At 43.7% G+C, this 25,932-nt stretch overlaps 1 protein-coding gene across 1 annotated transcript in view; it reads left to right on the top strand.

The window, feature by feature from the left end:
- The first annotated feature begins 216 nt into the window (after positions 1-216).
- LOC130276726 (myosin-6) overlaps positions 217-25,932 on the top strand; it is a 51,892-nt gene continuing 26,176 nt past the window's right edge. Inside the window, exon 1 of the mRNA XM_056526469.1 lies at positions 217-282. The gene's annotated coding sequence lies outside the window, so the exon portion shown is untranslated. The remainder of the gene's footprint in view (positions 283-25,932) is intronic.

The raw sequence follows: 25,932 nt of genomic DNA, 5'->3' as shown, positions 1-25,932 counted from the left end.
TACCTGCTACCTGCCCTAATTACCTGCTACCTGCCCTAATTACCTGCTACCTGCCCTAATTACCTGCTACCTGAAACTACCCTTATTACCTGCCTGGCTACTTCCCCACCTCGCTACCTACCATAATTACATGCCTAGCTACTTCCCCACCTGGCTACCTACCATAATTACCTGCCTGCCTACTTCCCTACCTGGCTACTAAGATGTTTCTCCTGCAGATGCTTCAGTGATGGGTTTTGGCTGGAAGAAATCGTCATGGCGGTCTGAGCCGGAGAAGAAAAGGTAAGAAGACGACGCTGATCAGAAAAAAATTTGAATTGTGAGTCACTTAATGTAACATTATGTATATTACTGTGTAACACGACTGTGGTCTGTATTATGGTGGGTGGTGATTCTGGGGTCTGTATTATGGTGGGTGGTGATTCTGGGGTCTGTATTATGGTGGAGTCTGATTCTGGGGTCTGTATTATGGGGGGTGGTGATTATGGGGGGTCTGTATTATGGTGGGTTCTGATTCTGGGGTCTGCATTATGGTTGCGTCTGATTCTGGGGTCTATATTATGGTGGGGACTGATTCTGGGGTCTGTATTATGGTGGGTGGTGATTCTGGGGTGTGTATTATGGTGGGTGGTGATTCTGGGGTCTGTATTATGGTGGGTGGTGATTCTGGGATCTGTATTATGGTGGGTGGTGATTCTGGGGTCTGTATTATGGTGGGGTCTGATTCTGAGGTCTGTATAATGGTGGGGTCTGATTCTGGGGTCTGTATTATAGTGGGTGGTGATTCTGTGGTCTGTATTATTGAGAGGTCTGATTCTGGGGTCTGTATTATGGAGGGGTCTGATTCTGGGGTCTGTATTATGGTGGGTGGTGATTCTGGGGTCTGTATTATGGAGGGGTCTGATTCTGGGGTCTGTATTATGGTGGGTGGTGATTCTGGGGTCTGTATTAGGGAGGGGTATGGTTCTGGGGTCTGTATTATGGTGGGTGGTGATTCTGGGGTCTGTATTATGGTGGGTGGTGATTCTGGGGTCTGTATTATGGTGGGTGGTGATTCTGGGGTCTGTTTTATGGTGGGTGGTGATTCTGAGGTCTGTATAATGGTGGGGTCTGATTCTGGGGTCTGTATTATTGTGGGTGGTGATTCTGGGGTCTGTATTATGGTGGGTGGTGATTCTTAGGTTTGTGTAATGGTGGTGTCTGATTCTGGGGTCTGTATTATGGTGGGTGGTAATTCTGGGGTCTGTATTATGGTAAGGACTTATTCTGGGGTCTGTATTATGGTGGGTGGTGATTCTGGGGTCTGTATTATGGTGAGTGGTGATTCTGGGGTCTGTATTATGGTGGGTGGTGATTCTGGGGTCTGTATTATTGAGAGGTCTGATTCTGGCGTCTGTATTATGGAGGGGTCTGATTCTGGGGTCTGTATTATGGTGGGTGGTGATTCTGGGGTCTGTATTATGGAGGGGTCTGATTCTGGGGTCTGTATTATGGTGGGTGGTGATTCTGGGGTCTGTATTAGGGAGGGGTATGGTTCTGAGTTCTGTATTATGGTGGGTGGTGATTCTGGGGTCTGTATTATGGTGGGTGGTGATTCTGGGGTCTGTATTATGGTGGGTGGTGATTCTGGGGTCTGTTTTATGGTGGGTGGTGATTCTGAGGTCTGTATAATGGTGGAGTCTGATTCTGGGGTCTGTATTATGGTGGGTGGTGATTCTGGGGTCTGTATTATGGTGGGAGGGGATTCTTAGGTTTGTGTAATGGTGGTGTCTGATTCTGGGGTCTGTATTATGGTGGGTGGTAATTCTGGGGTCTGTATTATGGTAAGGACTTATTCTGGGGTCTGTATTATGGTGGGTGGTGATTCTGGGGTCTGTATTATGGTGAGTGGTGATTCTGGGGTCTGTATTATGGTGGGTGGTGATTCTGGGGTCTGTATTATGGTGGGGGGGTGATTTTGGGGTCTCTATTATGGCGGGGGTGATTCTGGGGTCTCTATTATGGTGGGTGGTGATTCTGGAGTCTTTATTATGGTGGTGGGTGATTCTGGGGTTTGCATTATGGTGGGTGGTGATTCTGGGGTCTGTATTATGGTGGGTGGTGATTCTGGGGTCTGTATTATGGTGGGTGGTGATTCTGGGGTCTGTATTATGGTGGGTGATGATTCTGGGGTCTGTATTATGGTGGGTGGTGATTCTGGGGTCTGTTTTATGGTGGGTGGTGATTCTGAGGTCTGTATAATGGTGGGGTCTGATTCTGGGGTCTGTATTATGGTGGGTGGTGATTCTGGGGTCTGTATTATGGTGGGTGGTGATTCTTAGGTTTGTGTAATGGTGGTGTCTGATTCTGGGGTCTGTATTATGGTGGGTGGTAATTCTGGGGTCTGTATTATGGTAAGGACTTATTCTGGGGTCTGTATTATGGTGGGTGGTGATTCTGGGGTCTGTATTATGGTGAGTGGTGATTCTGGGGTCTGTATTATGGTGGGTGGTGATTCTGGGGTCTGTATTATTGAGAGGTCTGATTCTGGGGTCTGTATTATGGAGGGGGTGATTCTGGGGTCTGTATTATGGTGGGTGGTGATTCTGGAGTCTGTATTATGGTGGGGGGTGATTCTGGGGTCTGTATTATGGTGAGTGGTGATTCTGGGGTCTGTATTATGGTGGGTGGTGATTCTGGGGTCTGTATTATGGTGGGGGGTGATTTTGGGTTCTCTATTATGGCGGGGGTGATTCTGGGGTCTCTATTATGGTGGGTGGTGATTCTGGAGTCTTTATTATGGTGGTGGGTGATTCTGGGGTCTGCATTATGGTGGGTGGTGATTCTGGGGTCTGTATTATGGTGGGTGGTGATTCTGGGGTCTGTATTATGGTGGGTGGTGATTCTGGGGTCTGTATTATGGTGGGTGGTGATTCTGGGGTCTGTATTATGGTGGGTGGTGATTCTGGGGTCTGTTTTATGGTGGGTGGTGATTCTGAGGTCTGTATAATGGTGGGGTCTGATTCTGGGGTCTGTATTATGGTGGGTGGTGATTCTGGGGTCTGTATTATGGTGGGTGGTGATTGTTAGGTTTGTGTAATGGTGGTGTCTGATTCTGGGGTCTGTATTATGGGGGGGTCTGATTCTGGGGTCTGTATTATGGTGGGTGGTAATTCTGGGGTCTGTATTATGGTAAGGACTTATTCTGGGGTCTGTATTATGGTGGCTGGTGATTCTGGGGTCTGTATTATGGTGAGTGGTGATTCTGGGGTCTGTATTATGGTGGGTGGTGATTCTGGGGTCTGTATTATGGTGGGGGTGATTTTGGGGTCTCTATTATGGTGGGTGGTGATTCTGGGGTCTGTATTATGGTGGGTGGTGATTGTTAGGTTTGTGTAATGGTGGGGTCTGATTCTGGGGTCTGTATTATGGTGGGTGGTAATTCTGGGGTCTGTATTATGGTAAGGACTTATTCTGGGGTCTGTATTATGGTGGCTGGTGATTCTGGGGTCTGTATTATGGTGAGTGGTGATTCTGGGGTCTGTATTATGGTGGGTGGTGATTCTGGGGTCTGTATTATGGTGGGTGGTGATTGTTAGGTTTGTGTAATGGTGGGGTCTGATTCTGGGGTCTGTATTATGGTGGGTGGTAATTCTGGGGTCTGTATTATGGTAAGGACTTATTCTGGGGTCTGTATTATGGTGGCTGGTGATTCTGGGGTCTGTATTATGGTGAGTGGTGATTCTGGGGTCTGTATTATGGTGGGTGGTGATTCTGGGGTCTGTATTATGGTGGGGGTGATTTTGGGGTCTCTATTATGGCGGGGGTGATTCTGGGGTCTCTATTATGGTGGGTGGTGATTCTGGAGTCTGTATTATGGTGGGGGGGGGATTCTGGGGTCTGCATTATGGTGGGTGGTGATTCTGGGGTCTGTATTATGGTGGGTGGTGATTCTGGGGTATGTATTATGGTGGGTGGTGATTCTGGGGTCTGTATTATGGTGGGTGGTGATTCTGGGGTCTGTATTATGGGCAAGTCTGATTCTGTGGCCTGTATTATCGTGGGATCTTATTCTGGGATCTCTATTAAAATGGTTATCCATGCTGAACCAAAACTTTAAAGGGTACTCCGGTGGAAAACATTTTTTTTTAAATCAACTGGTGCCAAAAAGTTAAACAGATTTGTAAATTATCCAAATAGAAACACTATCCGGCACTGCTGTACAGGGAGTGAATGTAAGTCCGTAATTAAGGTGCAAGTGTGGATATAGTCCTAAGGGTGGTGCTCAATTTTGCAGAAAATAGGAGAATTCTTACAACATGGCAATGTAGAAGAAATGATGGCACTCACCTGAAAATGGACTTGCATGGATGACTTTTATTTCGTGCATGTCAACCAAAGTGCATGTACATAGCAGCGTTCAGCGTTCAGCCAGGTAAGAGCGGGCAAGGACGCCGGGAGACCCATCCATGCAAGTCCATTTTCAGGTGAGTGCCATAATTTCTTCTACATTGCCAGATTTGTAAATTACTTCTATAAAAAAATCTTTACCCTTCCAGTACTTATTAGCAGCTGTATGCTACAGAGGAAATTAATTTATTTTTGAATTTCTTTTTTGTCTTGTCCACAGTGCTCTCTGCTGACACCTGATACCCATATCAGGAACTGTCCAGAGCAGGAGAAAATCCCCATAGCAAACCTGTGCTGCTCTGGACAGTTCATGACACGGACAGAGGTGTCAGCAGAGAGCACTGTGGACAAGACGAAAAAGAAATTTCCTCTGTAGCATACAGCTGCCTAAAAGTACTGTATGGATTGAGATTTTTTAATAGAAGTAATTTACAAATCTGTTTAACTTTCTGGCACCAGTTCATTAAAAAAAAAGTTTTCCACCGGAGTACCCCTTTAATGACTGATGTGGGCGATCCCCTCCCTCTCTATTGTCCTTCTTGTACGGTCATTACAGCAAGGACAATATATAGCTAAAATTCGGAAAATAAACCCAACTTTTTGGCAAACCCCACCCCCACGAGCCCCACCCCAATAAACCATACCCAGAATAAGCCACACCCACATCGCAAGCACACCAAGCGACTTAAAAAAAAAAGGTTTGGGCACATCGCTACCAAAAGTTTGCCTACTCCTGATCTAGAATGTGTTGTTATTTTAGTGTTCCCTTTATTTTTTTGAGCAGTGTATGTTAACACATGGCAGATTCATTGCAGAAAATGAATGCAGCAGAAACCTGTTTATGACACCTGCAGGGTATGAAGGGTAGGAAGTTTTACAAATTCCATTCAGGTATATATGACAGATTTCGCCTGCATACTTACAAATCTGAGCAAATACAGAAATAAACTACAATTTAAAGCAAGAACTTGTCTATGCAGCTAACAGAATGGCATCAGTAATGCGGAACACGAGGCTTGCAAGAAGAAATGTTAAAAGTTTGTCCTAAAATTGTGAGCAACCAATAAAAACATAAGAGCTATAGCCCTGCATACTAGAAAGCATCAGTACATGTGCATTCACCTACCTCTTTTGCGTTCTACAAGCCTGCGAGATCAAGATCTAGGTAGGCAATGGAGAGAGGGAGGCTCTGGCAGCATTTTCTGGTTTCCAGCTGGAGAAATAAAGATCAGATTATTCAATCACAGAAATGTGAAGAGGAGGGGGGGGGGCACAAGTATGATCCTATTACACTGCTGTGCCCTATATGTAAGGAGCTGTCATACCTCAATGGGACAACAATGTGTCTCAGAGGCTTAACAAAACTGTCTTTCCACCTGCTCGTACCATATCACATTTGTTGCCTATGTGAGACAAACAAAAATCACAAGACATACTGACATTGTGAAATAGTACATCTGATAATCCTAAATGGCACATTGGTTATCTCTGGTTGTTGGCAGACTATAGCATGGTATTCTGGGAGCTGGAGTGGTTAACAAAATCCAAAAACTCTTGGGTTGCCTATTTTTGTTTTTCCATAAATAATAATTAATACTCATTTAATGCCCTATTCTGTAGACTGTTGTAGACTTGGGCCCCTTAAATATGTTTTATCTTTTTATATGGACATGCAAAGGGTTAAAACTTTTAGAAGTCCGTCCTTAATATAGTCCCTCAAGTTACAATAGGTTCCAGGACGACCATTGTATGTTGAAACCATCGTATGTTGAGACCAGAACTCTATGGAAACCTGGTAATTGGTTCTGAAGCCCCAAAATGTCATCCAAAAATAGGAAAAAGTGAGGATTAAAGAAAAATAAGTAGATAACTAATATAGATAAAGCAAATCCTTACATATAAAAGTAAGAAAGATCTGCTGGGAGCTGTAAATCACTGTCTATTTCAGTGTTTCCCAACCAGAGCACCTCCAGATGTTGCAAAACATTACCGAAGGCTGTCCAGGCATGCTGGGAGTTGTAGTTTTGTAACAGCTGGAGCAGGGCTCAAGTCCTGCAGGAACGCGTAGGAACTTAGTTCCTGCACTTTTTCCACAGCAGGAACACTGTTCCCATTAGCAGGAGTCCTGCAGGACCAACCCTTGGGTGGAAATCTTCGGTGAGTTCCCTCAATTTTTTTCCCTGGACTTGACCCCTGAGCTGGAGGCAACCTCTTTGGGAAACACTGGTCTATGTAGAGGACAGGAGTTTCTTCAGGGTCCTGTACAGAACACGCAATGTCCTAAACAAAGTAAAATGGAGCCGCCCTTACCTGGTGTCCAAAGGAGCAGCTAACCCTGGCACAGGTAAAGAGTACAGAACATGTAATACCTCCCTGTACTGTAGGGGGCGCTGCCAGACACCAGTCAGTGCATGCACTTCAGTAATACAGGTAAAGAGTACAGAACTTGTAATACCTCCCTGTACTGTAGGGGGCGCTACCAGACACCAGTCAGTACGTACACTTCAGTAATACAGGTAAAGAGTACAGAACATGTAATACCTCCCTGTACTGTAGGGGGCGCTACCAGACACCAGTCAGTGCATGCACTTTAGGAATACACAGGTTTTACCAGTGAAATATCATTCTGATTGGTCGGTTCTTCCAGCCATTGACACGTTTCGCAGGTTCCATAGCATGTTGAGTCTGGTTTCAAGTTACAATGGTCCATGTTGAGGCCATTGTAAGGAGAGGGATCACTGTATCTACCTTAATATCAGGTATAATCATAATCTTTCTATATGTCCTTCATTTTTTTTGTGTGTAGCTGAAGGTGTGTTCTGTTATCTAACAAATTCTAAAACCTAAGCTGTAAATCACACTAGAAAACACCCAGCACGCACCACTTTCTACTACTTTATACTTTTTCTTTTGCACCTAATATACTCACGTATGTAATCCAATTGTTCCATCTTCACTCTCCTTAACTGCAATGCCCTTATGGGGCTTATAGATGTCTGAAGGCCGGGGCATAAAGGAGGACATGGCCCCTTCACGCCACTTTATTCCTCCCCTGGGATACTGATTATTGGCTCTGAGAGATAGTGAGGGGAAACATAGGCCCCCTGGCATGTTAGAGATGTCAGATATTAAATGCCAAGGGAGTGCTAATCCAGCATGTGTGAAATGTCTGTAGATGACATGTACCTCACAGGGTATGCTAGTCTGCGTGCCCTTTTGTTACTCTATATTACTAGATATACTTTACAATATTTTTAAACCTGCAGCTTAAATAGGTAAAACTCTGTATATTAGAATTTGCAGTTTAGGACACCAGGGTAAGGAGAAATATATTTAGTGAGAAGAAGCAAAGACATCAAGAGCTGGAGCAGCCAATGATTTATGACAGGGCTTAGTTGTTTCATAGTGAGAATATCTGGAAAAGAAGACTAAAAGTGAATGAGATTAAACTAATGGGCAGTGGTCAAATGTCACATATATTCCCAGCTGTAGTGCTGATCCAACTTTCATAAAAAGACGTCCTCCACCAAAATGTATTTCTAAATAAAAAATTTGAGGTGAAATGACTTGGCAGATGCTGAACTGGAATATTGACACATTTAGACTGGCATTTTAGAAACATAGAATGTGTCGGCAGATAAGAACTATTTGGCCCATCTAGTCTGCCCAATAATCTGAATCCTATCAATAGTCCCTGGCCCTATCTTATATGAAGGATAGCCTTATGCTTATCCCATGCATACTTTAACTCCTTCACTGTATTTGCAGCGACCACTTCTGCAGGAAGGGTATTCCATGCATCCACTACTCTCTCAGTAAAGTAATACTTCCTCATATTACTGCAGAAACCTTTGCCCCTCTAATTTAAAACTATGTCCTCTTGTGGTAGTTTTTCTTCTTGTAAATATGCTCTCCTCCTTTACCGTGTTGATTCCCTTTATTTATTTAAAAGTCTCTATCATATCACCTCTGTCTCTTCATTCTTCCAAGCTATACATGTTAATGTCCTTTAACCTTTCCTGGTAAGTTTTATCCTACAATCCATCTACTAGTTTAGTAGCTCTTCTCTGAACTCTCTCTAGAGTATCTATATCCTTTTGGAGATGCGGCCTCCAGTACTGTACACAATAATCCAAGTGAGGTCTCACCAGTATTCTGTACAGCGGCATGAGCACTTCTCTCTTTCTACTGCTTATACCTCTCCCTATACATCCAAGCATTCTGCTAGCATTTCCTGCTGCTCTATTACATTGCCTTCCTACCTTTAAGTCATCTGAAATAATTACTCCTAAATCCCTCTCCTCAGATACTGAGGTCAGGACTGTGTCAAATATTTTATATTCAGCCCAAGGGTTTTTACGCCCCAGGTGCATTATCTTGCACTCATCCACATTAAATTTCAGTTGCCAGAGTTCTGACCATTCTTCTAGTTTGCCTAAATCCTTTTCCATTTGGCGGATCCCTCACGAACATCAACCCTGTTACATACCTTTGTGTCATCAGCAAAAAACATACCTTACCATCGAGAGTTCTTGCAATATCACTAATGAAGATATTAAACAGTATTGGTCCCAGTACCGATCCTTGAGGTCCCCACTGGTAACAAGACCTCGCTCTGAATATTCTCCATTGACTACAACCCTCTGTTGTCTGTCACTCAGTCACTGCCTAATCCACTCAAAAATATGGGAGTCCAAGCTCAATGACTGTAGTTTATTGATAAGTAGTGTTGAGCGGCATAGGCCATATTCGAATTCGCGAATATTCGCGAATATATGGACGAATATTCGTCATATATTCGCTAATATTCGCATATTCGTTATATTCTCGTTTTATGTTCGCATATGCGAATATTCGCGTATGCGAAAATTAACATATGTGAATATTGACATATACAAAATTAACATATGCAGATATTCGCATATGCGAAAAGTAGCATATGCTAATTTTCGCATATGCAAATTTTCGCACGCCAGTCTCACAGTAGTATTAGAGCCTTCTTTACACCACACAAGCTGGAAGCAGAGAGGGCTGATCACTGTGATGTGTACTGTGAAGAAAAAAAAAACAAAAAAACGAATATTCGTAATTACGAATATATAGCGCTATATTCGCAAAATTCGCGAATTCGCGAATATGCAATATTCGCGAATAATATTCGAATTGTGAATATTCGCGAGCAACACTATTGATAAGTCATCTATGTGGGACAGTGCCAAAAGCCTCACTAAAATCTAGATATGCGATGTCTACGGCCCCTCCGCCATCTATTATTTTAGTCACCCAGTCAAAAAAATCTATAAGATTTGTGTGACATGATCTCCCTGAAGTAAACCCATGTTGTTTTTCATCTTGCAATCCATGGGATTTTAGATGTTCCACAATCCTATCCTTTAGTAGGGTTTCCATTCATTTCCCCACTATTGATGTCAGACTTACTGGTCTATAGTTGCTTGATTCCTCCCTACTACCTTTCTTGTGAATGAGCATGACATTTGCTAATTTCCAATCTTCCGGGACGACTCCTGTTACCAGTGATTGGTTAAATAAATCTGTTAACAGTTTTGCTAGTTCACCGCTAAGCTCTTTTAATAATTTTGGGTGTATCCCATCAGGCCCTTGTGACTTATTTGTCTTCACTTTAGACAGCAAACATAGAACCTCTTCCTCTGTAAAGACACATGCATCAAACGATTCTTTAGTCTTCCTCCCTAATTGAGGTCCTTTTCCTTCTGAAAAAACTGAACAGAAGTATTCATTCAAGGCAGTCCGCTAGCCCTTTATTCTCTTCTACATACCTTCTTTCCTTTGTTTTTAATTTAGTTATTCCTTGTTTTAATTTCCTTTTTTCATTTATATATCTATATAACTGAGCTTGTTTTCCTCTGCCTGCACTTTAGAAGTTCTTATAGCTTGATTGGCCTCTTTCTGTCTAATCTTGTAGATTTCCCTATCTTCATTTTTATAATTACTAAATGCTAGCTTTTTGTTTTATATGATTTTGGTCACTTCTACTGAGTACCACAGTGGTCACTTCCTTTTTCTGCTTTTACTGACAAGGCTAATGCAATTTTCTGTTGCCTTCAATAATGCATCTTTTAACCCCTTAACGACGCAGGACGTATATTTACGTCCTGCGCCGGCTCCCGCGATATGAAGCGGGATCGCGCCGTGATCCCGCATCATATCACGTCGGTCCCGGCGCTCATCAACGGCCGGGACCCGCGGCTAATACCACACATCGCCGATCGCGGCGATGTGCAGTATTAACCCTTTAGAAGCGGCGGTCAAAGCTGACCGCCGCTTCTAAAGTGAAAGTGAAAGTGACCCGGCTGCTCAGTCGGGCTGTTCGGGACCGCCACGGTGGAATCGCGGCGTCCCGAACAGCTTGCAGGACACCGGGAGGGCCCTTACCTGCCTCCTCGGTGTCCGATCGGCGAATGACTGCTCCGTGCCTGAGATCCAGGCAGGAGCAGTCAAGCGCCGATAACACTGATAACACGCGTGTATTAAGATGCAGAAGATCAGTGTGTGCAGTGTTATAGGTCCCTATGGGACCTATAACACTGCAAAAAAAGTTTAAAAAAAAGTGTTAATAAAGGTCATTTAACCCCTTCCCTAATAAAAGTTTAAATCACCCCCCTTTTCCCATAAAAAAAATAAAACAGTGTAAAAAAAATAAAAATAAACATATGTGGTATCGCCGCGGAAATGTCCAAACTATAAAAATATATCATTAATTAAACCGCACGGTCAATGGCGTACGCGCAAAAAAATTCCAAAGTCCAAAAGAGCGCATTTTTGGTCACTTTTTATACCATTAAAAAAATGAATAAAAAGTGATCAAAAAGTCCGATCAAAACAAACATCATACCGATAAAAACTTCAGATCATGGCGCAAAAAATTAGTCCTCATACCGCCCTGTACGGGGAAAAATAAAAAAGTTATAGGGGTCAGAAGATGACATTTTTTAAACATATAAATTTTCCTGCATGTAGTTATGATTTTTTGCAGAAGTGCGACAAAATCAAACCTATATAAGTAGGGTATCATTTTAACCATATGGACCTACAGAATAATGATAAGGTGTCATTTTTACCGAAATATGCACTGCGTAGAAACGGAAGCCCCCAAACGTTATAAAATGGCGTTTTTTCTTCAATTTTGTCGCACAGTGATTTTTTTTTCCGTTTCGCCGTGCATTTTTGGGTAAAATGACTAATGTCACTGCAAAGTAGAATTGGCAACGCAAAAAATAAGCCATAATATGGATTTTTAGGTGGAAAATTGAAAGGGTTATGATTTTTAAAAGGTAAGGAGGAAAAAACGAAAGTGCAAAAACGGAAAAACCCCGAGTCCTTAAGGGGTTAAGTAGCCCCATTTGACCTAGACTCCATGTAATCCGTTCCAGTCTGATAGGGACTCATTTATGACAAATCTCATTTTTGAAAAGTCTTTTTTTCTAAAATCAAAAACTTTTGTGTGGTGTTACTCCTTCACTGTTCTTATATTACACCACACTGACTGGTGATCATTAGATCCCAAGCTTTCGCCTACAGTAACATCATATATTTTAGTGTCAATAAATCTTTTTGAAGTTTAGATCAGTCAGAAACCAGAGTGAATTTTCATCATATGAGTATCGGATTGTACTGAGCCCATCAGTATACAGCCAGTAGTGATATGGGAGAGGACTTGACATGTTTTCACACTTCCCTAAATCATGGGCCTTAGGCTGCATTCACACCTCGTTTTTACGTTACGGGTGCCGGATCCGGCTGGGGGCGGGGCAAACTGGGCTCTCCTGTACCCCAGCTGGACCAGAGTCGACCGGAGTCAAACGGTGACTCCGGTTGGCTCATTTTTTACCTGTATGCGGTTTCCTGACCGGACCTAAAACCGTAGTATACTACGGTTTTAGGTCCGGTCACAAAACCGGATACGGGTCAAAAATGAGCCGGCCAGAGTCACCGTTTGACCTACTAAATATAATCCTGCCACACACTGTACCTTGAATATAATACTGCCACACACTGTACCCAGAATATAATCCTGCCACACACTGTACCCTGAATATAATACTTGTAACACTCACGTTTCTGAAGACAGGAACCCCGGTGGATGTGGAACTGAGGGGGGTGGAGGAATTTATAAATGAGCCACAGGTGGATTACACTAATGAGCGTACTGGCCCTTTAAATCTTAAAGCTCTGGCGTGCGCGCCCTAGGGGATGGGGACGCACGCGCCGGAGCAGAGAGGCAGAGGCAGGAGAAACACCCGGAGAGTGACGGACTGGGTCTCGCATGCGGGCGTGTCCCACAATGCGAGTCCCAGCCCCGTCGGCAGCAGAAGGTGAGGGGACCATACGCTCACGGCCAGCGTGTGTGGCCGGAGCGCATAACGTAAGAATGCTGCCATACATGCATACACATCATATTTACATATACACCCCCTCTTATCCTCTGTGTCCTCATCACTCCTCATCACCCCCAAAACCCACACCAAACCTCTCATCACCTCCATAACCTCCCCTGCACCTCTTATCACCCCCATAACCCCCTGCACCTCTCATCACCTCTCATCACACCCATAACCCCCCCTGCACCTCTTATCACCCCCATAACCCCCCTGCACCTCTCATCACCCCCCCTGCACCTCTCATCACCTCCATAACCCCCCACACCTCTTATCACCCCCATAACCCCCCTGCACCTCTCATCACCCCCCTGCACCTCTTATCACCCCCATAACCCCCCTACACCTCTCATCATCTCCATAACCCCCCCTGCAACTCTTATCACCCCCATAACCCCCCTGCACCTCTCATCAGCCCCCCTGCACCTCTCATCAACTCCATAACCCCCCCTGCACCTCTCATCACCTCCATAACCCCCCCTTCCCTGCACCTCTTATCACCCCATAACACCCCACCACGCAAGTTCACCTACCCTGCCGGGGATCGGTGCAACCGCGTGAGGCTACTGCTGCTCCTGTCACTGCACAGGGAGGATGCTGGAGAGCGCAGGGGGACGTAGTCAGGGACAGGTCAGGTGATAGGAGTAGACGTGCGTGCCTGCGCGGGGCACGTGACATCTCTACTCCTATCAGTCCCTGGCCTGTCATGATTCTTAAGGGGCCCATGCCCTAGAAATAGGTAATTTAATAGAAATGTGCGGGCCCACCGGACTATGAGGCCCGGTCATAGTCCTTGCGGGCATGCAGCGGTCAGTGAGTGACAGTCGCAGTCAAAAAAAAAAAAAAGGTCCAGGGACGTCCAGGCCTCCTGAAGCTCCTGGCCCCATACAGGTGTATGGGTTGTACCCCCCTGATGGTGGCCCTGGGTACATAATGCCGCCAGGTAGGTGGTGTCCCCCAGGTAGGTAGTACCCCATGAAGGTAATGCCCCAGAAGGTGGTGGACCCATGTAGGTCATGTCCCCGAGGTAGGTAGGATTCCTTCCCCTGTAGGTAAATCCCCCAGATAGCTGTCCTCTGCATGAAAACCCCCCTATTAGCTTTGTAGTTAGTGCCCATAGTAACTAGGCAGAAGCGTGGTAGATAGTCCTTCACATTAGCTAGGCCGCAGAAGTCCCCCACATTAATTAGGCTGTAGAAGTCACCCACATTAGCTAGGCAGCAGAAGTCCCCCACATTAGCTAAGCCGTAGAAGTCCCCGCATTTGTTAGGCAGCAGAAGTCCCCCACATTGGCCAGGCAGCAGATGTTCCCCCACATAAGCTAGGCAGCAGAAGTCCCCCACATTAGTTAGGCAGCAGAAGTCCCCCACATTGGTTAGGCAGCAGATGTTCCCCAAAATTTGCTAGGCAGCAGAAGTCCCCCACATTAGTTAGGCAGCAGAAGTCCCCCACATTGGTCAGTCAGCAGATGTTCCCCATCCCTCCTGTGCCTCGCATCTCCTCAGCCGCCTGTGTGGTCGAGCCGTGCCAGGGGTAGCGACCTGAGTGCTGCCTGCAGCAGCAAGTCCATCCCGCTTTGCGGCGGGCTCTGGTGAAAACCAGCGGCACCTTAGACTGGCAGATATTCCCCCGCAATTAGGTTAGGTGGCAGATTTTCCCCCACAATTAGGTTAGGCAGCAGATGTTCCCCCACAATTAGGTTAGGCGGCAGATGTTAACCCAAAATTAGGTTAGGCAGCAGATGTTCCCCCACAATTGGTTAGGCAGCAGATGTTCCCCCCACAATTGGGTTAGGCGGCAGATGTAAACATCCCACCTCCCCCGTCCTGCCTGACCAACCAACCGACATACTTACCTCCTGTGGCTCTCCTTTCTTCTTCCCTGTCAACTCCTTTCAGGTTTCTTCTTTGTTCTTCCTCTGCAATTTGACATCTAATGACGTCACTTATGCATCGGAGCACAGAGGAAGTTCTGGTCTCTTGTGAGTGATTGACAGGGTCAATCACTCACCGGAGGTATGCAGAAGGGAAAGGGGGTTTGATGTTGTAGCTTCAGATTTCAATGTAAACTAAATGACTGAACACAGCTTCAAATCCTGCACATCAAATACTGTACGTGTGATTTTACCCTTAAGCAGTTTTAAAAAACATAATTTGTGGGTCACCTATCTCCTATTACAGGGGGAGATGTGTGGCCGACAAATCTTCCCCAATGGCAGATGTAAAATGAATACAAAACGAGCAGTGGCTTTTTCCCCTCTCTTCACTGAAATAAACACACTGAGGGAGAATACGAAACTGCTGGTTATTTCATACTTGTAGCCTCTTCAGATTATGTAGTCTTGCTCATTAAAGGGGCTTTCCAAGATTTTTTAGAAAATTGCCTGCGAGCTGGAAAAGCGTAAAATTCCCCAATGCTTCAGATCAGCTGCTGCTTCATTTTTCCCTGCAGGGTCTACAGAGAGGACATCATGGACATCATTTATGTTACACCCTAGCAAACCAAAAGCCTTATCCATACATACAGGCATTGCCTGATGAGACCAGTGATTGGCTGAATCATGACATGAACGACATACAAGACATGACTGCTGCAGCCCCTACAGGGAACACTGGAGCAATGAAGGTGCTGAAAAGGCACAGAATTTAGGCATTCTTAAACTTTTTTCTTTCTATTTTACATTGATCCAAGCTCACAGGCAATTTTTAAAAAAAATCCTGTAAAACCCCTTGAGGGTACGTTCACATGTTCATAACTTGCAGTGGGTTATCCACTACCATTCACTTCAATGGGCCCACGAAAAATCCACCATAGTGGGAGACTTGCAGATTGCAGCTGGACTCATTGAAGTGAATGGTAGAGAAAATCGCAGAGGATCTCCCTATTTTTTCCATAAACTACTGTGCATAAACTACTGTGCAAAGAGAATAACATCTACTTCTTATGATGTCTCATAAATGTAGCCAAGTCATGACACAGTGTTATTGGCACATGGCCATTTATAAATACCACATTTAGATTATGACCTGTGGAAATGCCCAATTACTCTGTAATCTGGATACATCCCGACATTCAAGATGTAATTCTGCTTAAATAAAGCTTCCTAAACCCCACTGATCCTATTATATCCTGCCTTATCCCATTTTGCACTGTCTGGTTTGTAAACAGGCTTAGTTTTAAAGAATAAAGGGTGACTTTATTCTGTGTTGATAAGTTTCGGCAAAATGTTGCCCTTGAGACCCACACCCCTAGCTATTTGTATTCCTTTGATCTCTAAACACCTATGGTTTGGAAGTGAGATTAGTAGCAATTGCAACCAGGGCTAACATATGTTAAAGATGAGTGTTGTATTTCTATGTAATGTCCTTTGTATAATATAATTTCCTTAATGTATTGAGAAAAGGAAATCCACTGGCTTAGAAGTGCAAACTTAGTTTCCAAGCAGAAATGACTTTAGGTGATAATGACCTTGTAGTCTTCTGTGTTGGCAAAAAGCCATATCCGATAGTCCTGGCTCTAAACATGTTGTATATCCTAGCTCTGCTCGCCTCACAATCTATCCTCCATCATGTGGTGGTCAAGTGAGTTATCTATTGTTTACTTTCTGCTCTTTCAATAGGTCTCCTGGCTTTAACAAGTCACTGGGCCCTAATTCATTACTTGGCATTCCTTTTACTTCCTAAAATCTCTACATTACCACATGGAGAATCAACAAATAACAGGGACAGAAGTGTAAGTTGTTGGACATCCACATCACTGAATCTATAAAGGATAACTTAACAAGATATAGAAATACCTTTATGCTGGGACCTTTTTTCTTATTAATAAAAAATACAAAGGCACTAAGATTTATTCCTATTCAGTTTAACCCCTTAAGGACCAGGTTTTTTTTTCGTTTTTGCATTTTCGTTTTTTGCTCCTTGCCTTTAAAAAATCATAACTCTTTCAATTTTGCACCTAAAAATCCATATGATTGCTTATTTTTTGCGCCACCAATTCTACTTTGTAATGACATCAGTCATTTTGCCATAAAATCTACAGTGAAATGGAAAAAAAAATCATTGTGTGACAAAATTGAAAAAAAAAACGCCGTTTTGTAACTTTTGGGGGCTTCCGTTTCTACGTAGTACATTTTTTGGTAAAAATGACACCTTATCTTTATTCTGTAGGTCCATACGATTAAAATGATACCCTACTTATATAGGTTTGATTTTGTCATACTTCTGGAAAAAATCATAACTACATGCAGGAAAATTAATACGTTTAAAATTGTCATCTTCTGACCCCTATAACTTTTTTATTTTTCCATGTATTGGGCAGTATGAGGGCTCATTTTTTGCGCCGTGATCTGAAGTTTTTAACAGTACCATTTTTGCATTGATAGGACTTATTGATTGCTTTTTATTCATTTTTAAATGATATAAAAAGTGACCAAAATGCACTATTTTGGACTTTGGAATTTTTTTGCGCGTACACCATTGACCGAGCGGTTTATTTAACGATATATTTTTATAATTCGGACATTTCCGCACGAGGTGATACCATATATGTTTATTTTTATTTACACTGTGTTTTTTTTTATGGGAAAAGGGGGGTGATTCAAACTTTTAATAAGGGAGGGGTTAAATGATATTCATTCACTTTTTTTTTTCACTTTTTTTTTGCAGTGTTATAGGTCCCATAGGGACCTAGAACACTGCACACACTGATCTTCATCATTGATCACTGGTTTCTCATAGGAAACCAGTGATCGATGATTCTGCCGCTTGACTGCTCATGCCTGGATCTCAGGCACTGAGCAGTCATTCGGCGATCGGACAGCGAGGAGGCAGGTAGGGACCCTCCCGCTGTCCTGTAAGCTGTTCAGGATGCCGCAATTTCGCCGCGGCTATCCCGAACAGCCCACTGAGTTAACCGGCACTTTTTACTTTCGCTTTTAGCCGCGTGGCTCAGCTCTGAGCGCGCAGCTAAAGGGTTAATAGCGCATGGCTTCACTATGACACCGGGCCCGCCGTGATATGATGCGGGGTTACTGTGTAACCCCGCGTTATATCACGGGAGCAGGACCAAGGACGTACCTGTATGTCCTTGGTCCTTAAGGGGTTAAATCACAATTCATTAGGTTTGTCTCCACTTTTCTCTTCCATCATGGTGGCTGCTGATGATCTGTGATCCTGGGTTTCCATTTCTTCAGTGCTAGAACAGCAGAGTACCTCTAACACAACAGCGCATCCCATCCCAACCAGTTACTACTGTAACTCGCCATTTAGATTAAAACCATATAGTTTATATTAAAACTTCTGTGAAAAGCTTCCTCTTCGAGAAAACCATGTCATGGTCACAACCTTGGTAACTAGTTTCATATTTGAAGTGTCTCTTAAAGGGGTACTCCCACCCTAGACATCTTATCCCCTATCCAAAGGATAGGGGCTAAGATGTCTGTTCGCGGGGGTTCCACCACTGGGGACCCCCGTAGTATTGCATGCGGCACCCACCTGTTTTTTCTCAGGAAGCGCTGGAGGGACTGAGTCGCGACTACGGGAACGGAAGTCCGGACTCTGCGTGACATCAGGACTCTGCCCCTGTGTGATGTCACGCCCGTCCCCTCAATGCAATTCTATGGGAGGGGGCATCACGCCCCCTCCCATAGACTTGCATTGAGTGGACGGGCGTGACGTCACACGGGGTGCAGTTCTGACGTCACGGACTTCCTTCCCCGTAGTCGCGACTCAGACCCTCCAGCGCTTCCAGAGAAAAAACAGGTGGGTGCCGCATGCAATACTACGGGGGTCCCCAGCGGCGGAACCCCCGCGATCAGACATCTTAGCCCCTATACTTTGGATAGGGGATAAGATGTCTAGGGTGGGAGTACCCCTTTAAGCAAGGTTGGGGGATTCTGTTCAAAGGTATGTTTATTAGTATCATGATTTTTGCTCACATTCTTCCTTATTACTGCCAATTATGATTCAGATTTGAAAATGTGCCACATGTCTAGAATATATTTTTTATGCTGTTTGCCATAAAGGGGTTATCCAGTGTTTTGCTTAGAATTCATATCTTCTTTGGGGCACAACAAAAAAAATTGAAAACAAAAACTATCCTTACCTAGCTGGTCCCTCACAGCTCCCATTTGGCACCTTCCGTGGCATTTCAGAGAAATCAGAGATTAAAAACAAGCTGGCAAGAGACAAAAAGTCATCTGGGTGGTCCCAAACAGCTTCTCCTTGATCCACTGGGTATGGTTGATATATCTCTCCCTATTCAAAACCATAACTTTGATTTATGTGACAAATGACAAACAGCAGAATGACGCAGTTTTCCTACAAATTTTTTTTTGCCAAAATTTACTGAACTGACACAAAAAAGGCATAAGTTAAATTGCAGAATTAGGCTAAACTCATAAAATGTGGTCAAATCTGTTTATTTTTTCTGCCCTTATTTTGGCAAAATGCTTAATTTGTTCAAACCATTGATATGTCCCACGGCCACTTCAGATATATAGAGGGTTTTGGCTAGAAGTCAATCAAAATGAGAACAAAATGTTATGAATCCCTTTTAAAGGAGTTATCCAATGTTGTCTCGTCTTGGCCATTGACTGGACGACTGGGCAGGTCCTGCACCAAGTGCTCGTCTCAAGAAGATCAGGAGTTCAGCGGAATAGGAGAGTGAATAAGAGTGAAATATGCTGCTAAACCTGCAATGAATATTGCATGTAGTGGGGGGTGGGGACCAAGCTGAACTTTTGTACCATGGCCCATGACACTTTAGCCGTACTTCTGTGTTATGTTGTGCATCAGCTCATCAGGCTAGGGATAAAAAAGCATATTAGATTTACAGATATTGCTCCTGATAAATGAAAATCCCACCTGACTTTTTTTATTTCATATCCACAAGTTGTACCAAAAAAAAAAAAATATATATATATATATATGCGACTTTTTCTCGACTTTTGCTTTAGAGGATTTTTAGAACATGATGCATTCTAGTCTATTTTAGACGGAGAAATGCATTGGTGCTGAATTTATCAAATCGACAAGTCGCATCGGCTGAAAGTACGCTGAAATGTCAGACCATACTGGAGCAGGTTTAAATACAGTGTAAAGCATAGATCCCGAAGTCTGTGCACAGAATGTATCAAGAGCCGTGCGCCTTTTGATAAATTAGGTGCACAATAGACCGGCCTAACCCTCTGTAGGTTGGTCTATACTGATGCGGGACATAGACAGCTTTGATAAATCTCCCCCATTGTGTGTGTATGTTCCAGCATCACGTCCAAACAGCTAAAGATATTAACATGAAACTTGGCACACGTTACTTCTATGTCAACAACAAACATAGGATAGGTCATTTAACCCTTACCCACCCCCATTTACCAGGGTCGGGGTTTTTATTTAAAGTCCCATACAAGTCTATGGGAAATATATGTTACTGCATAACTTCCAAACAGCTGGAGATATTTCAATTATACTTGGTCACTTATTACTTATATGTCCACTTAAAATATAGGATAGTTAATTTAACCCCTAACTTGCCCTGATATGTGAAGGATGGGGTTTTTGTTTCAAGTCCCATGCAAGTACATAGGACTTCTGGTGCCTTACTCCACAAGCTCCACTCTGCATCTCCTGGTGAATGTGTCAGTCCGGCTGGTAAGCCACACCCCATCACACAAAGACACACCCACCTTTTAAGCTACACCCCTTTTATTTTCAGCTTACAATATCTTTACCACAACGCAGCTCCACCTGAGGACAGCATATGAGGATTAGAAATGAGGATTAGCTATGAGGACGGGATATGAGGTCGGGATATGGGGATGGGACATGGAGTCGGGATATGTGGTCGTTATATGGGAACGGGATATGGGGACTTGAAATGGGGACAGGATATGGGAACAGGATATGGGGACAGGATATGAATACAAAATATGAGGAAAGTATATGAGGTCGGAATATAAGGAGGGGATTTGGGGTTGGGATATGAGGAGGGGATATGGGGTCAGTATTTAAGGAAGGGATATGAGGACAAAAGCTTCCTCCTTTGTTGATTTTCCTCTCCCACAAGGATTAGGTAGGAAAAACCGGGCAGCGCCGTGTACACAGCTAGTGTCTGATAAAATTGACACTGTAGGAGTAGAAAACTAAGTGAAGAGTTGGCTGAGTGTATGTTCAGACCCGTCTTATCCTTCTCTCTGGAGTGCTGAACATGGCTGCAAGGACTCCCATTTTCCTATTAGGTGGAAGTGCCAGTATCCCCAATTATCAAAAATATATTATATATGCTTTCAGTATGTTACTAATGTAATGAAAATAATGTTTTTGCAGGGATTGGTTCAGTCTATCAATGTGGTTGTAGACCACAAATTTAGATCTATTTGGCAGATATAGAAGGTAACACAGCTAATTGTCTTTTACCACTTTCTTCAATTTAACCAGGTATAGGGCAGGAAGTTTTTTGATATAGAAGTTTTTTGGCAGATATAGAAGGTAACACAGCTAATTGCCTTTTACCACTTTCTTCAATTTAACCAGGTATAGGGCAGGAAGTTTTTTGATATAGAAGTTTTTTGGCAGATATAGAAGGTAACACAGCTAATTGCCTTTTACCACTTTCTTCAATTTAACCAGGTATAGGGCAGGAAGTTTTTTGAATGCAGTTTAACCCCTGGCCGTCCTAGACAGTTTTTGCCTCTGCGTCAGAGCCCTATTTTTTCCAAATCTGACAAATTAATGTTTTAATAGCTTTGTAATACATTTATATATCCAATAGATAGTTTTTTTCGTGACACATTGTACTTTGAAAGTGATAAATTTCATGAAAGAGTGGAAAAAATTATATTTTCCTAATTTCATTTGTTCAAAAGATAGTCATGCCACATAAATTAGTTATTGGTTCACATTTCCAAAATGTCTACTTTATGTTGACATAATTTATTAACCCATAGACAACAAGGGGCAGAAATGTACCGCTGCCCATGCTGCTCTCTGGGATTTAATGCATCAGGGTGTAAATATACACCCTGGAGGTTTAAGTGACTATAAAGCAAGCACAGGAGCTGCATTCACTTCATAGGAGGTGAGGGGTGGCTACTAACAGTAGCCAGTACATCACTGTTAATGATGGAGGGTCCCCTTACCTGCCTCTGTCTGCTAGATCAAAGCTGCAGTGATACAGCCTGGGAGAGCCAGGCTGTATCAGTGTAACACCGATCTCACTGTTTAATGCTATGCAATAGCATAGTATTGAACGTTGAATGCAATCTAATGACTGTATGTAAAAGTCCCCTATGGGAATTTAAAAAGTGGGGATTTAAAAAGTGTAAAATAAAAAAAAAATTGTAAAATGAGATAAAAGCTCATCCACTAAAAAAAACAAAATCCCCAAATTTCAGAAATGAGAATTTTTAGGTACGCCGGCCATACAGTATACATACAGGAGCCTGGACTTTCTTCACCTTTAGTAATGCGAGGTGCAGCTTGGGCAAAGCAGGAAGAGTCAAGCAGTGATGCACAGCATTGCTAATTAACCACTTGCAAGCCATTCAGTAAGCAGTCATCTACATAGATAGCTGCTCACTGTATAGTTAGCTGCTCACTGTAAAGGACAGAGATTTTACCGCTCCCTCTCTTGGCTGTGTCTTCTGTACGTGAGCCGTCATGTGAAGCTGAAGTTTACAGTCAGGAGCGGGAAGGGTAACACTTAGCCTGTGTTCCCACATTCCCACATGCCTTTTTTGAAAAAAACTAAAAAGCATATTTAAAATGTTATGTGAGAACACACATTTTGGGAGCTCTCCCCTGAAAAATCGTCCAAATTTTACTAACAATATTCTTTTTCTCTCTCACTTTTTTTTTTTTTTAAATCTTTGAGATTCCCTTATATCAGATTCAGGGACTAGGACTATGGACAACAGAATTTACTCCCCCACATCTGTATAAAGCTGTCAGAAGTTTTCTTAACTGAAAACTGCTGACAGACTCCCTTTAAGACCAGCATGTAAAATATTGGAGGGTTTAATATTCAATCTATTGCAAAAGAAATAAGAAGTTACATTTACTGCCTGCTTAACATAATGGTTGAGCACAGGCTAATTTACAGTAGGTTAGTAACACACTTAGACCAGTGTCACAACAAAGATCCTATCTTTCTTTAAGAAAAATGGAGGGATTATTTAATGATAGACAGTTCCCTGCAGGGTTGTAGTTTACACATTTGTCTGGCCAGCAGATATCCGCCTTTGGTTTGAAGTCACTAACAATAGTTGTGTGGGTATGGAATGGATTTCTATACATTTTAATTAATATTTCTTTAAAAAATACAATAAGTCTTACTTATACATAGAGTCTATTTTGTCTTAATGGGAATGACATAACCACACAGATTTCTGTAATGCTATAAAATGGGGGTCTTTGTTTCTTATGGAGCAAAATGCAGAGCTTTGTACAACTACCATGGCAAACAATGATGGCTTTTTTCAGCCTCAAGGGCACAAACACTCAGTGTACTGTATATTACTGAAAAACAAGATATTTCAACGTCTCAGTGATCTTTAAATTGGAGAGTTTGAGCAGATGTGTGCTTACTTATTTCTCTATACCAAACAATGTCACCTGTTTTCAAGGCTTGAAGGAGTCCATTTGTACTGAGCTAACCATGTACATGAAGCATATTAACTATATTTGTATATATTGTATAAATTATGTAGTTTTACTTCCACCACAGCATTGATTTTACAAATAATTATTTTACCAGTTTGGTGACCACTGACAAACAAATTCAAAATTGTGACTGTATATAAACACAAGGAAGGGTAGACAGAACCAAATGGACCAAGTTGTAATAAAGCAATTCTCAGCTAGAGACCATGATACAGTGAAATCTCTCTAAAAGACCAGAGACAGACTGGCCATCGGGCACACTGGGCATTTGCCATCCATGGGCCAGCCCACCCATGCGTCTGCCATGAACCTTCTGTGCTGTGGCCGGCGGTCTCCGTTGTATAAGAAGTGGCCGGGTGTCACCGTTTTAAGAGCTGAGGCTGGCCGCCGCCACTTTAAGGCCGTTCCGCATAGGCACGTCTCCTCAAACAAGACCCTCACGTCGGCCTTGAGGTAGCTGAGCTGCGGAGCGGAAGAACAAGGCAGTCTCTGGTAATCTGCAGGCTGTAGCCTACTGCCTGCCTGTGTACTGGGGTGATAGGGGTCTGGGATGGGGGAATGGGACATAGAAATCTGGAGTGGTCTGAGGGGCATAGAAATCTGGAGGTGTCTGAGGGGGCATAAAAATCTGGATTGGTCTGGGGGGGCATAAAATCTGGAGGGTGCATAGAAATCTAGATTTGTTTCAAGGGGGTGCATAGAAAGCTGGAGTGGTTTGAGGGGGGGCATAGAAATCTAGGGGGTTGCCGTTTTAAGAGCTGAGGCTGGCCACCGCCGCTTTAAGTGTGGGCACGTCTCCCCAAACAAGCCCCTCACGTCAGCCATGAGAGAGCTCAGCTGCGAAGTGGAAAAACAAGGCAGTTGCTGGCAATCTGCAGGCTGCAGACTACTGCCTGCCTGTGTGCTACTGTCATAGAGTCTGGGATGGGGAGGACGGGACATAGAAATCTGGAGTGGTCTGAGGGGCATAGAAATCTGGAGGTGTCGGGGGGGGGGGGGGCATTAAAATCTGGATTGGTCAGGGTGGGCATAAAAATCTGGGTTGGTCTTGGGGTGGTATAAAATCTGGAGGGTGCATAGAAATCTAGAGGGGGAATTGAAATCTGGAGGGGTCTGAGTGGGGGGAGCATTGAAATCTGGAGGGGTCTGAGTGGGGGGGGCATAGAAATCTGGAGGGGTCGGGAGCATAGAAATTTCAGGGGCGCATAGGGGTCTGAGGAAGGGCATAAAGTTCTGGAGGAGAACAAAGGGGCCTGGGATGGGGCATAGGGGTCTGTAGGAAGAGGACAGAGGGGTCTGAGAGGGGGGACTAGGGGGTTGGAGGAGGACAGAGGGGTCTAGGAGGCTAGGGGTCTGGTGGAGGAGGACAGAGGGGTCTGGGGGGCATAGGGGTCGGGAGGAAGATGACACAGGGGTCTGGGGGGAATAGGAGTCTGAAGGAGGAAGACAGACGCGTCTGTATGGTAAGAGGGGTCTGGGGGGGCATAGTGGTCTGGAAAAGGAGGAGGACATGTGTCTAAGTGGGCATAGGGGTCTGAAGGAGGACTTAGGGTTCGAGGAAACAGAGGGGTCTGGAGGAGGACTTAGGATTTGAGCAAACAGAGGGGTCTGGAGGAGGACAGTACAGGGGTAGTAGTATAATTTTCAGGGCATAGTGGGTAGGAGGGTTATATTCAGGGACGCAGTGTGTGGCAGGGTTAAAATGATTATTGTCTACATATAGAGCCAATGATGTAGATGTAACTGGAAGAAGTCCTGGTGCCTAGACAAGATAAAGATGAGTACTACAGAGAAGACGTAAACTGGTAGTCACTAATATCAAGTGTTTTCTGCCTCATTGTGTCTTATCACTGCTGTAGTCACTTTGCACGAGTTCTACAGTACTGATGGGTGAATCTGTACCCCAATCTGTGGCTCTCCAGCTGTTACAAAACTACAACTCCCATAATGCCTGAGGCTCTCCAGGCATGACGGGAGTTGTTGCCTTGGAACAGCTGGAGAGTCACTTTAACCAAGGTGATTAGTGATGGACCCAACATCGGGCCCCAACTTAAAATTTGGACTGCTTAGTCTAAAATGCCCGGGCATATTTTTGGTCCCAGTCAGGCCCTGCAAAAGGCCATCGTTTAGAAAAGACCACCCCCAAATCTGATTTCATGGAAAGAACTTTCAGTTCCATCATATATAATGCATACTGACCATATCCTGAGAGAAGACCACCCCCCTAGAAGACCACTTTTTAATGCAATTTTCTATGGTTGTCTCGGGAGGTTTACTTCCCAATGGCTTAGAGGCTTCTAATGAAGATGGAACAACGTTGTGTGTTTTATTAGATGATCTGATCCATTGGGTACAGGGACTGATATAAGTAATGACTATGTTTGTACAGTGCCCCGCAACATGTTGGCACTGTATGAGCAATAAATATACATCAGACAAAACAGTACAGGGGATATTCTAGCTCTCCA

Source organism: Hyla sarda, chromosome 1 (assembly GCF_029499605.1).
Source record: "Hyla sarda isolate aHylSar1 chromosome 1, aHylSar1.hap1, whole genome shotgun sequence".
Taxonomy (NCBI): Eukaryota; Metazoa; Chordata; class Amphibia; order Anura; family Hylidae; genus Hyla; species Hyla sarda.
Note: the sequence above shows the minus strand (reverse complement) of the source record. Positions and strands in the feature narration are given on the sequence as shown.